Genomic DNA, 11,141 nt, shown 5'->3' with positions numbered 1-11,141 from the left:
GCCCTCAGGGAGCTAGGGGTCCAGAGCTCTGGGCAGAGGCTTCCTCCGCTGGGCCGGTGGGGACTCAGGTGTTGACACAGCTATCCCAGGAGGGCCCACTGTGCCCCTACAGTCATAGCTGGACTTTTCTTTTTCTTGCACTTTAAGGGTCGAAGACAAACAGTGGTCCTGGGGCCCTGCGTGGCACTAGTGGTAAAGAACCTGCCTGCCAATGCAGGAGATGTAAGAGACAAGGGTTTGATCCCTGGGTCGGGAAGATCCCCTGGAGGAGGGCATGGCAACCCACTCCAGTATTCTTGCCTGGAGAATCCCATGGACAGAGGAGCCTGGAGGGCCATAGTCCATGGGGTCACAAAGAGACATGACTGAAGCAGCTTAGTGTGGGGCCCTGGGGTTGGTGCTTTAGAGGGAGTCCTCCTGCTCTGAGATGAGGGTGAAGAGGGGCTGCTAAGGGAGGCGGAGAGGTGGCCCCCAAGGCACGTCACCCCCAGCGCCGAGTCGCCAAGAGACTGTGGCGTCTCCACCCCTTTCTAACAGGCAGGAGGTCACTCCAAGGGCTGACCTCTCTGGAGTCCCCTGGGGGCTGGCCAGGCCCTGAGTGGCGGGGCAGGGCCGGGGTGATACACCCAGGCAGAGAGTGTCTGGCCAACCGAGAGGAAGGGAGGGAGCCAGCGCAGAGCCCAGGTGGAGGCTTGTCAGAGCCCCGTTGACGGCTGGCTGTGATCCGTCATCCCATCCCAGCAGGTAACTCAGATGCTTGGTGATTAATCGCATCTGGGTGGAGATCACGTGCCTTCACGGTATCTGCGGTTTGTAGGGACAGACCAAGGTCAGTGTCCCCGCCTGGGGGTCAAAGTTCAGCCCTGAGCGCTTTGCTGTCCTTTGCGTTTGCTCAAAGCTGCAGAGGCGGCTGTGGGCCTGGAGGGGACGCTCAGTACTAGTCACCTTCCCCGGCTGACTCTGCTCAGCATTTCAGAAGCAGAACATGCCTGAACGTTCTTGGAGAATTCCCCAGGCTGGCTTCCCGGTTTTACCTCCAGAACAACCTTACAGACGGGCGGGGCAGGTGGGGCCATCCTGGTTACAGGGCCAAAGGGCCCTGAGTCACCGGTGGACGGGACCCACCCCGCCCCGCAGTCAGGTAAACCAGCCGGCACAGCCCAGGGACTCTCTGCCTTTTCATACTCTTCACGGGGTTCTCTCGGCAAGAATACTGCAGTGGGTTGCCCTTCCCTCCTCTAGCTGACCACGATTTGTCAGAACTCTTCACTGCGACCCGTCCATCTTGGGTGGCCCTGCATGGCATGGCTCATAGCTTCATTGAGTTTTGCAGGCCCTTTCGCCACAAGAGGGCTGTGATCATGGAGAGAGAAGGGGGAAACAGAGGACAAGATGCTTAGATGGCATCACCAACTCAGGAGACATGAATCTGAGCAAACTCAGGAGACAGTGGAGGACAGAGGAGCCTGGAAGGCTGCAGACACTGGGGTTGCAAAGAGTCAGAAATGATTTAGCGACTGAACAACAGCGGCCCGGGCACAGCTCCTGGCTGCAGGAGCCCGTCGTAGTGGCCGACGAGGTCGTCATCAGCGCTGAGCTAATGCAGGGCCAGTGCCCCTTGCTCTGTGGTGGTCCCACCCATCCACGGCTGGACGAGGTCTTTCAGCCATAGTTCTCGTGATCCTGGATATGGGTGTTGGGCTTCCCGTGACGTCCTTGATTTGAACCCCAAAACTTCTTCCCACGCCCTGACTCCTGGCCAGGCCAGTGCTGTGGTTTGCAGGGGCGTCCTTGGGTGGTGTCCTAACTGGACAGTCAGCAGTCACTCAGTGTCTGCTCTCCAGCCTGGGTGCCCACTGCTTCCTGCTTCACCCTCTGCCTTCCCTCCTGCATCTCTGCTGGAAGCTGCTGGAACCCTGCAGGCTTGGAGTGTGTGGTCCCCAGCCCTGAGCCAGCGGTGGCATGGACACCCCAGCTCCCTTGTCTGCGAGACTGTTTCCTTGTGGTTCACGTGAACACCCATCTCAGGTCTGCTGCCGGGAAGCCCAGCCTAAGGCAGCTGCTGAAATCAAGTGTGAATATCTAACCAAGGCGACTGCAGCCATGAAGCTAAAAGACGGTTGCTCCTTAGAGGAGAAGCTATGACAAACCTAGACAGTGTATTAAAAAGCAGAAACATCACTTTGCTGACAAAAGTCTGTATAGTCAAAGCTGTGGTTTTTCCAGTAGTCATGCATGGATGTGAGAGGTGGACCATAATGAAGGCTGAGCGCCAAAGAACTGATGCTTTTGAACTGTAGTGTTGGAGAAGAGAGTCCCTTGGACTGCAAGCAGATCCAACCAGTCCATCCTAAAGGAAACCCTGAATATTCACTGGAAGGACGGATGCTGAAGCTGAAGCTCCAATAGTTTGGCCACCTGATGCCAGGAACTGACTCACTGGAAAAGACCCTGATGCTGGGAAAGATTGAGGGCACACGGAGAAGGGGACAACAGAGGATGAGATGGCTGGATGGCATCACTGACTCAGTGGATATGAGTTTGAGCAAACTCAGGGAGATGGTGAAGGACAGGGAAGCCTGGCGTGCTGAGGTCCGTGGGGTCACAAAGAGTCAGACACGACTGAGCGACTGAACAGCAGCAACAATCTAACCAAGGTCAACCTCTTAGGTTACAGCGACTCCCGTCTGCTCTGGAAGCCCAGCCCTCATGGAATCCGGCCCCTGCCCATCCACAGGAGGCGCTTCCTAGAGCAGAGCTCAGCGACACTGCTTCCCACCAAACGAGGAAAAGTTTCTCTGCAAATTTGAGGCCAGAGGATTGGATCCCCACGATCTGGCCATGCCAGCTCCCTGCCACTCCCCGCCCCCACCTCCACCGCAGGCCTCCTGCCTCCCGGGCTCCCTGGGGGAGGTTCTGCAGGGGTCCAGCCCTCCCCAGGCTGCATCCCGCTCCCAAGCCGCTCGCCCCTCCCAGGGCCACCCTCCTCCTCGCGTTATCTCGTCCGGGTGGGCTCAGTGCCCGCAGTCCCAATTCCTACCCCGTATCCCTCGGGCATCTCCACTGAGACCCTCGGTCTGCTGGTGCCATGTCGTCCACCTCTGGGCTGGTCGCTCACTCGCTGAGGGCTCCCGGGACGCAAAGCCTGGGTCTGCCTGTCAACCACACGGCTCTTGAGCCTCAGACAGTGGCTGGCACGGGGCCACCATTTGCAGAGGTGGATCAGGCCGACCTTGACGCTCCTTCAAACTTAGTGCTGGGGACTGAATCTTGTCTCCTGTCAGATGTGTGTACTGAACCCCCAAACCCTGAAATGATGGACTATGGAGGGGGGACTTTAGAAGGCAATCAGGTTTAGATGAGATCGTGAGGGTGGGGCCCCATGATGGGTTACTGCCCTTTTAAGATGAGGAAGAGACCAGCTCCCTCCCCCTTTTCCACGGGAGGACACAGAAGCTCAGTAGGAAGGTTCTAGTCAGGAACCAAACTTTCCAGCACCTTGATCTTGGACTTCCAGCCTCCAGAGAGAAAATAAACATCTGTTGTTTAAGCCCCTCACTCTACGACTGAGGGACTAAGCAGAGCCCAATAACACATGACAGGACTGCAGCCGCCAGGCTCCTCCATCCATGGGATTCTCCAGGTGAGAATACCAGAGTGGGTTGCCATGTCCTCCAGGGCATCTTCCCGACACAAGAATCGAACCCGCGTCTCCTGCATTGCAGGCAGATTCTTCACTCACTGAGCCACAGTCAGTGTTTCCCCCCTGTTCTCTGAGGGTTAGCTAGAGGGGTTGGGTGTACTTCGTTTACCCTGCTGAGTGGGGGGACTGGGTGAGAAGGGGGATCTCCCAGACCCCACCTGCCCTGCCTGCACCCCTGGCCTCCAGGCAGCCGTCAGTGCTTCCTGGGGCCCACAGGGTCCCCCCTCCCCCCAATGCCAACAAGCTGGCTGGGCTGGGCCGCCTCTGCCAGCTGCCTGCCCTGCCCTGGCCAAGACCTCGTAGCTGTGGTCCCACAGCCAAACCTTTGCAGCCGCTCAGGACAGCGAGGCTGCATGGCTTCCCCTCCGGCTGCTCCAGGGCCGGGGGCTGCTGTCCCCCCAGCCCGCCACGGCCATCAGCCCTTACCAACCAAAGCAAGCCCTTCTCTGGTGCTCATGACCCTTGCAGGGGGTCTCCCACGGCCCCCGCCCTGGGGAAAGGCCTCCAGACTCCCGCAGAAGGCTCTGGGGATGGGCAGGGGAAGAGTTAAGTTCTGGGCTGAGGCTTCAGGGTTCAATTTCTCTATTTCCTGTTGATGACATTATTGTCTTCCTACAACCATTGACACATGTTGCTTTCATCTGTTTCATTTCAAGACATGAGCACACTCGCTGGAAAGTATGCTTAATAGCGAAACTCAAAACATTTGGGTTTCCTTTCCTCTTGACTCTTGCTGGGACGCTGCGCTCTTTGCTGGGTTGGTTTCTGGGTGGTGGTGGCGGCAGCCTGGGTTTTTCTCAGCCACCATATTTAACCCAGCAAAGCGTGGCTTCCTGGCTGGTTGCCGGGGGCCCATCTGTGGCTCGGGGGGCACGTCCCGTGGCGGGGATGGGGAGGCCGGGCTCACGCGCCCCTTCGCAGAGGCTGCGCTGCATCTCCTCGTCAGCCCCCCCCCCACCACATCCCCCCCCCCCCCCCCCCCCCCCCCCCCCGTCCAGCTGGAAGACGGGCAGGTGGATTCTCCCCAGGCTCGCTGTGTCCTTGAGCTCCTCATGGCCTAAACAGTCTGAACAGGGAGGTGAGCATGTCAGTCTGGACCCAAGGACTCGGGGAACAAACAGGCCCGGCTGCCTGGGCATGAGAGCGGACAGGCCTCCCCTGGCCAGGCCTGGAATGGCAGGCAGCCACTGGAAGCAGGCCAGCCGCATCTGGTTGGAATTGGGTTTGACACAGATTTCCAAACCTGATCGCGGCCCGTCACCCTTCCCTGGGCTGGGGCAGCCTTGCCTGCTGACACTGTCCGCAGAGGGAGCAAGCCTGGAGGGTGGCCGCCCACCTGGCCGGGGGTGACTGGCCTGTGCTCAGCAGCCCCAGCTCCAGCGGGCTCCTCGGAGCATCTCAGACGTTTTCCTGGGGGAGAGCACGGCCTGATTCTCGAAGTCAGGGAGGCGCTCACCTTGCTGGCTACGCCGACTTCTACGCCCATCTGCTCACTTCACCCTCCTGGGAACAAGGTGGTTTACCCCCACCTCACAGTGGAGGACGTGGAGGCTCAGACACGACGGAACCTGTGCCCGAGGCCCCACGGCTTCCAGGTCATGCACTGGGGTTGGACCCCGGCCGGCCTCCCCGTCTCTGCTGAGGCCTCCCCCTGTCCTCCTGCCGGCAGCCCGGGGCGCACCACCTGCCCCCGGCTGCCCCAGGGGTGTCCAGGGGCCCTTCCCTCCTCCCTTCCCCACTTCGCCCACTGGGGCCTTTTCTTCATACCGCATTTCAGCAGGGAGGGGGCAAGTTCATAGGTACTAGTGGTAAAGAATCTGCCTGCAGTGCGGGAGACCCCGGTTCCATCACTGGGTCAGGAGGGTCCCCTGGAGGAGGGCACAGCAACCCACTCCAGTGTCCTTGCCTGGAGAATCCCATGGACAGAGGGGCCTGGTGGGCTGCGGTCCGAGGGGTCACGGAGAGTCAGACACGACTGAAGTGACAGCATGCACACACGTCACCGTCTTGAAATTTCTAAGAACTACTGAGCAAGGGATTGAATTAGTGTTTTCTGCTATAGCAGTTTCTGCCCCGTAACTTTCTGTAAAACAGGCTGATAAAGGCGGTGGTTGACGGGGGAGAGGGGCCGGCCGGGTTCCCCTCCGCCTCCGCGTCTCTCGCCCAGACGCCCCCTCCCCGTCTTTCCGGCCCCTCCGTGATCATCTCCGTCTCCGTGGACTCTGAGCCGAGGCCTCAAACGTCCCGGTCTCAAGGACCAGACTTGGAATTCACAGCAGCTCCCGAGCCATTGAGGCCTCGTCAGAAAGGAAACGGCTCGGGACAGTCTCTGGTCTAGGGCCGCCGGGCCTCTTTAGGGCCGGGTTACTGCCCGCCCGCGGCCTGAAGGTCCCCGGAGACTGAGCCGGCACCGAGGAGGGTGGGGCCCTGGGGGCTGGGGCCCTGGGGGCTGCGGCCCCGCCTCTGCTCGGAGGACAGACCGGCCTTGGGGTCCCTGCGGCCCCGCGGGGTGCAGGCCTGACTCGGCCGCGCCTGCGCTTACTGCACAAGGGTGGTCACCCTGCCCGGGTCCCCAGGGCCGGCTGCCTGGGCCTCACACGCCCCCGCTCTGGGTCACCCTGCGGGCTCCGTGACGGGTACCTCGCGTCTTTCATCTTGGTTCTCACAACATCCTGAGGCTGTGAGTGCCCAGGACTGAAACTAGGCCATAAACCAAAAAGGACAGCTTGACGATTTGTCGCTTACAAAGTGTTATTTATCCTCAGCTCCACTTGTGGATGGGAAAATGAAGGCCTCGAAAAGATGAATAGATAGATAGATGGATCCATGATAGATGGATGGATGGATAGATAGGTGGTTGATAGATAGTAGATAGATAGATAGATGGATGATGGATGGACAAATAGACAGATTGAAGACAGATGATTAATAGATAGTAGAGAGATGGATGGGGCTTCCCTGGTGGCTCAGACAATAAAGAATCTGCCTGCAATGCGGGAGATCTGGGTTTGATCCTTGGGTTGGCAAGATCCCTCGGAGAAGGGAATGGCAGCCCACTCCAGTATTCTTGCCTGGAGAATCCCATTGACAGAGGGGCCTGGTGGGCTACAGTTCATGTGGTTGCAGAGTCAGACACGACTGAGCGACTAAGCACACAGATAGATGGGTGGATAGATAGGCAGATAGACGACAGATAGATAATATTAATAGATGGGTAGATAGATGGCGATGGCTATGGCTTATTCAGGTCACAGCCGGGTGGTGGAGGCTCAGGATGTGAGACGTGGTTTCCTTCCTGATTTCTGAGTCCGGTGTGTGGTTGCTTCTCATGCCGACTCCTCTGGTCCTCCCTTCACTCCACTGCGTTGGATTTGAGAGCAGTGAGAGGCTCGGTTTGCAGCTCTGGGGACACCATGGGGGTCAGGCCATCCTGATGAGCAGCCCTGGACAGACCTAGCGCCTTCACACGCCGGTCGCAGCTGGCACAGGCCGCGAGCCGAAGGTGGGCGGTAGCAGCGTGCCGGGGTGGCCGTGGCTCACTGCCTCTCTGTATCCCCTCGTGCCCAGTTTCTCCTGCCTTGGGCGCCCCTGGGTGAGGCCCACCTCAAAGAGTATATTTATAGGTGAATCAACTTCTAAACTGGGTGGTGAAATTTTATGGGGGCCTGGAATCGCCCCTGTTCCCTGCCCCAGGGCACAGCGCATGGAGAACAGACAGACGGTCGGGGTTGTTGTTATTCAGTTGCTAAGTTGTGTCTGACTCTTTGCGACCCCAAGGACTGTGGCCCGCCGGGCTCCTCTGTCCACGGGATTCTCCAGGCACGTGCCCTCCTCCAGGGGATCTCCCAGAGCCTGGGATTGAGCCCGGGATCTTTGGGGTCCTGCATGGGCAGCTTCTTTATCGCCAGTGCCACCTGGGGAGCCCCAGGGCCCACCCGCTCCTGGGGAGACTGCAGGGTGCAGGCTCGTCCTCCCCCAGGCTCCCGGCCTCAGAGACGACCGGAGCCCCGCCTTGCGCCCCAGTTTCTCCTGCCTGACAGCTGCACGAAGTCCGGGAACGCGGCACTGGGTCTCGAAGCCTCCCTTCCTCCCGCCGCTTCCCTTCCTCCCGTGCTGCACCTGGCGATGCTCACCTCCTTCCCGTCCTGGCTCCCCGAGAACAGGCCCTTCTTGGGGGGAGCTCCCTGCCAAGGGCAGGTAGGCCCCGCCATTGTCTTGTAGAGTTGAATGTTGACACCTTTTCTCAGGGAAATCCAGAGTCCAGACACCCTAGGGCTAGCTGAGGGGTGGGGCGGGGGCGCCCCTGGTGGGGGCAAAAGGTCAGGCCCCGGGGTGGGCTGGGGGGGCCAGGACAGTCTCAGAAAAGTCAAGTTTGGGTGAAGCAGCTGCGGGCCTGAGGAGGCCCCCAGGAAAAGGGCCAGGGCCCACATGAGTAAAGGGCCTCCCCGCCGCCCGGCCCCTGGCGGAGCTCACCCAGACCGGCCTTGTGGTCTTGGCCTCTAGAAACCGTCCTGCGGCCAGGGGCTCCTGGGGGGGCCAAACTCCACCAGGAAGGCGTCACACCCCTCCGCCCGCCACCCCACCCAGCGGCGGCCGTCTCACACCTGCGGAACACCTAGCCCAGGGGTCCCAGTTGCCCCTGACCTTGGAATAGAGGCGGGGGCAGGGCGGAGGCCCCTCACTTACTCCCTTCCGGTGACTGAATGTTCTGGCCCCCAAATCAAGCCACCAGGTCTTGATCATTGTCTGATTTGTGAATGGATGGATTCGTGTGCAAAGTTTTGATCTTCCTGAAAAAAAATTTCAATTCTGCAAAAAAAACATTCTTATTTCAGGGGAGGGGAAGCAGCAGTATTATTAGCTGGGAGGCGGCCCTCTGGCCTCATCGTCTGTGAAGCTGGTGGCGTCTTCTCTGGGTCTTCGTTGTCTGATGAGCTGGCCAGCACGTGGTGTGTTTATTCCACTTAATTTTTCCCTGACGTTTTCTAAGTGTTGGAGAAATTCCTCGGTATTATCAAGACAAACTTCACAGTTTCAGTAAATTACTGTATCTTGTTCTGTGCTCAAGTTATTGGGGCAAGTGGTTATCAAGAGAACATTAGTACAGGAGTGAAGTTCAGTTGTCACATTTAATTTCTGGGTGGGATACTAACGTTTTTTGCTAAGAAGCCATTTGGGTAAATGACCTGGGTAATACCAGGTCATTTCTCCTTGTCTGCTCAGGGGACATCCTTTAGTGGTTGATGGTGTTCGGTCGCTCAGTCTATCCGACTCTTTGCAACCCCATGGACTGCAGCACGTCAGGCTTCCCTGTCCTCCACTATCTCCCCAAGTTTGCTCAAACTCATGTCCATTGAGTCGGTGATGCCATCCAACCATCTCATCCTCATCTCATCAACAGCCGTCCTGACTCAGGACTAAAGGCTGGACCCTGGCAAGGGCGCTTCTGGGACTGACGGCTCAGTCCAGGTGGATGGTCCCCAGTTGGTCCCCCCTTCACTTCCACCTCTGTCCACAATATGGTTCAACCAGTTATCAAGTCCCGACTCGGTGCCTGGGAGGGGCTGGGCTGAGGAATGCGAGTGTCCGGGAGGGTGGCCCCTGCGTCCTGGGTCTGTGGCTCAGTGGGTGAGTTCTGCTCCAGGTTGCCGCCGGCGCCATGACAGCGGGAGGAGGTGCTCCAGTCCGGGGAAGAGGGACCAGGCCTGAAGGAGCCGGAGGGGCGGCCGGCCGGCCAGGGGACTCCTGACGTGCAGGCACAGAGGAAGGGATGGTAACTCTGCGTGAGGTGAACACCCCATCGCCTTGCACAGAGCTCTGGGCCTGACCTGAAGGTCGTGTGCAGCGGCGGGGATCTGAAGGTGGGAAGGACACAGTCAGCTGGAGAGCGCCTGGCACGCTCTTGGCAGCATCACGTAAGGGCCCCAGGGCAGGCCAGGAGGACAGTTAGGACATGTTGCTGCTCCTGGCAAGAGAGAAGGGTCAGAGCCGTGTAGTAGTGGCAGAGATGGGGAGAAGGTGGTGATTTGGGGAGATTCTAGGAGGCCGCAGCATCAGGGCTGGACGCTGGGTGGGGGCACATGAGGAAGAGGAGACTGGACTGGGCCCAGGTTTCGCTCGGAGGCAGCAAAGGACGCAGGGTCACTGCCTGACAGAGACCGCCTGGTTTCTACGAGGGGCAAAGGTGGTCCCATTTGAACGGTGTTAAATTCTAGCCACCTGTGGCCCCGTGGTCCAGGATGGGAGGGTGAAGGAGGCTGGTGAAGAGGTGGGGCTGGAGGGCCGGGAGGCCCTTGTCCCTGGAGAGAGGGGCTTGGAGCTGTGGATGGAAAGAGGAAGACACCTGATGGGGAGGAGCCCAGAAAGGGAGGCGGCCACCATTGGAAGGGCATCCCGAAGAAGCGAGCAGGACTTGAGGAGAGGAGAGCTGCAGGCGCCCACCCAGAAAGGCCCGGGACCGCCCAGTCAGGGCGGCTCTCACCTGCTGAGATGGTTTCGAGGCGGAGAGTCCATCGCGGGCGCGGGAGACAGTGAGAGGGCAGGCAGAGCAGACTGCACCCGCAGACGCCTCTTGAAAGTCAGCCTTCTAGCACCAGTGCTCTGAGGCCTAGCAGACAGGGGATGAGGACCTCGCTAGAGCATCGCCAAGGACCTGACATCGGGAAGGCTCAACAGGAGCAAATCCAGAACCTCCCAGGTGTTCCGGGGCAGCCCAGGGCCCTGCCAAGTATCCTGGGCCTCCATGGCCAGCTCTTCGGAGCCGGGGAGGCACCGAGCGTCTGGCAGAGATGCTTAGAACAAATGAAGAAACACTGACGTGAAGGAACAAAGGGACTGATCTCAAGGCCAGAACAACCGCCCCTTCCAGAAGTTGTTTAAAGGGAGCAGGACAAAACTTCAGGGGCAGAAAACAAGGCCCACGGAGGGCCGGAGCTCAGGAACGCAGACCTATTTATTTACAAAGTTTCACGTGTTGCCAGTTGGAATGCTGACTTCAGGGACTTTTTTCCCTATCTATCTTTCACTTCCTTTTCTGAAAACAGCCTTTGTGTGTGTGAATCTGCTGGACACTCGGGTGGCAAGAACTTCAAAACTCAGAACCTCTTTCTGGATTTGTTTGACTCTGGATGGTCTCTTCTGGTGACAAGCTCCCGAAAGCCCATCTCCACGAAAATTCCTGGTGGGACGCCAGCCCTGCCAGCAGTTTCTAGCTCCATTTATAGTAAATATTAAAAGCACCTGAAGGTTAATCAGATTAGGAAGTTTTAAATTATTGTTTAGCTTTGTGGTTGTTCAGTTGCTAAGTCAGGTCCGACTCTTTGTGACCCCACGGACTGCAGCACGCCAGGCTTCCCCATCCTTCACCATCTCCCAGAGCTTGCTCCAACTCATGTCCATCGCGTGATGATGCCATCCAACCATCTCATCCTCTGTCGTC

The sequence above is a fragment of the Dama dama genome, chromosome 5 (assembly GCF_033118175.1).
Source record: "Dama dama isolate Ldn47 chromosome 5, ASM3311817v1, whole genome shotgun sequence".
Taxonomy (NCBI): domain Eukaryota; kingdom Metazoa; phylum Chordata; class Mammalia; order Artiodactyla; family Cervidae; genus Dama; species Dama dama.
This window is presented reverse-complemented; position numbering follows the sequence as displayed.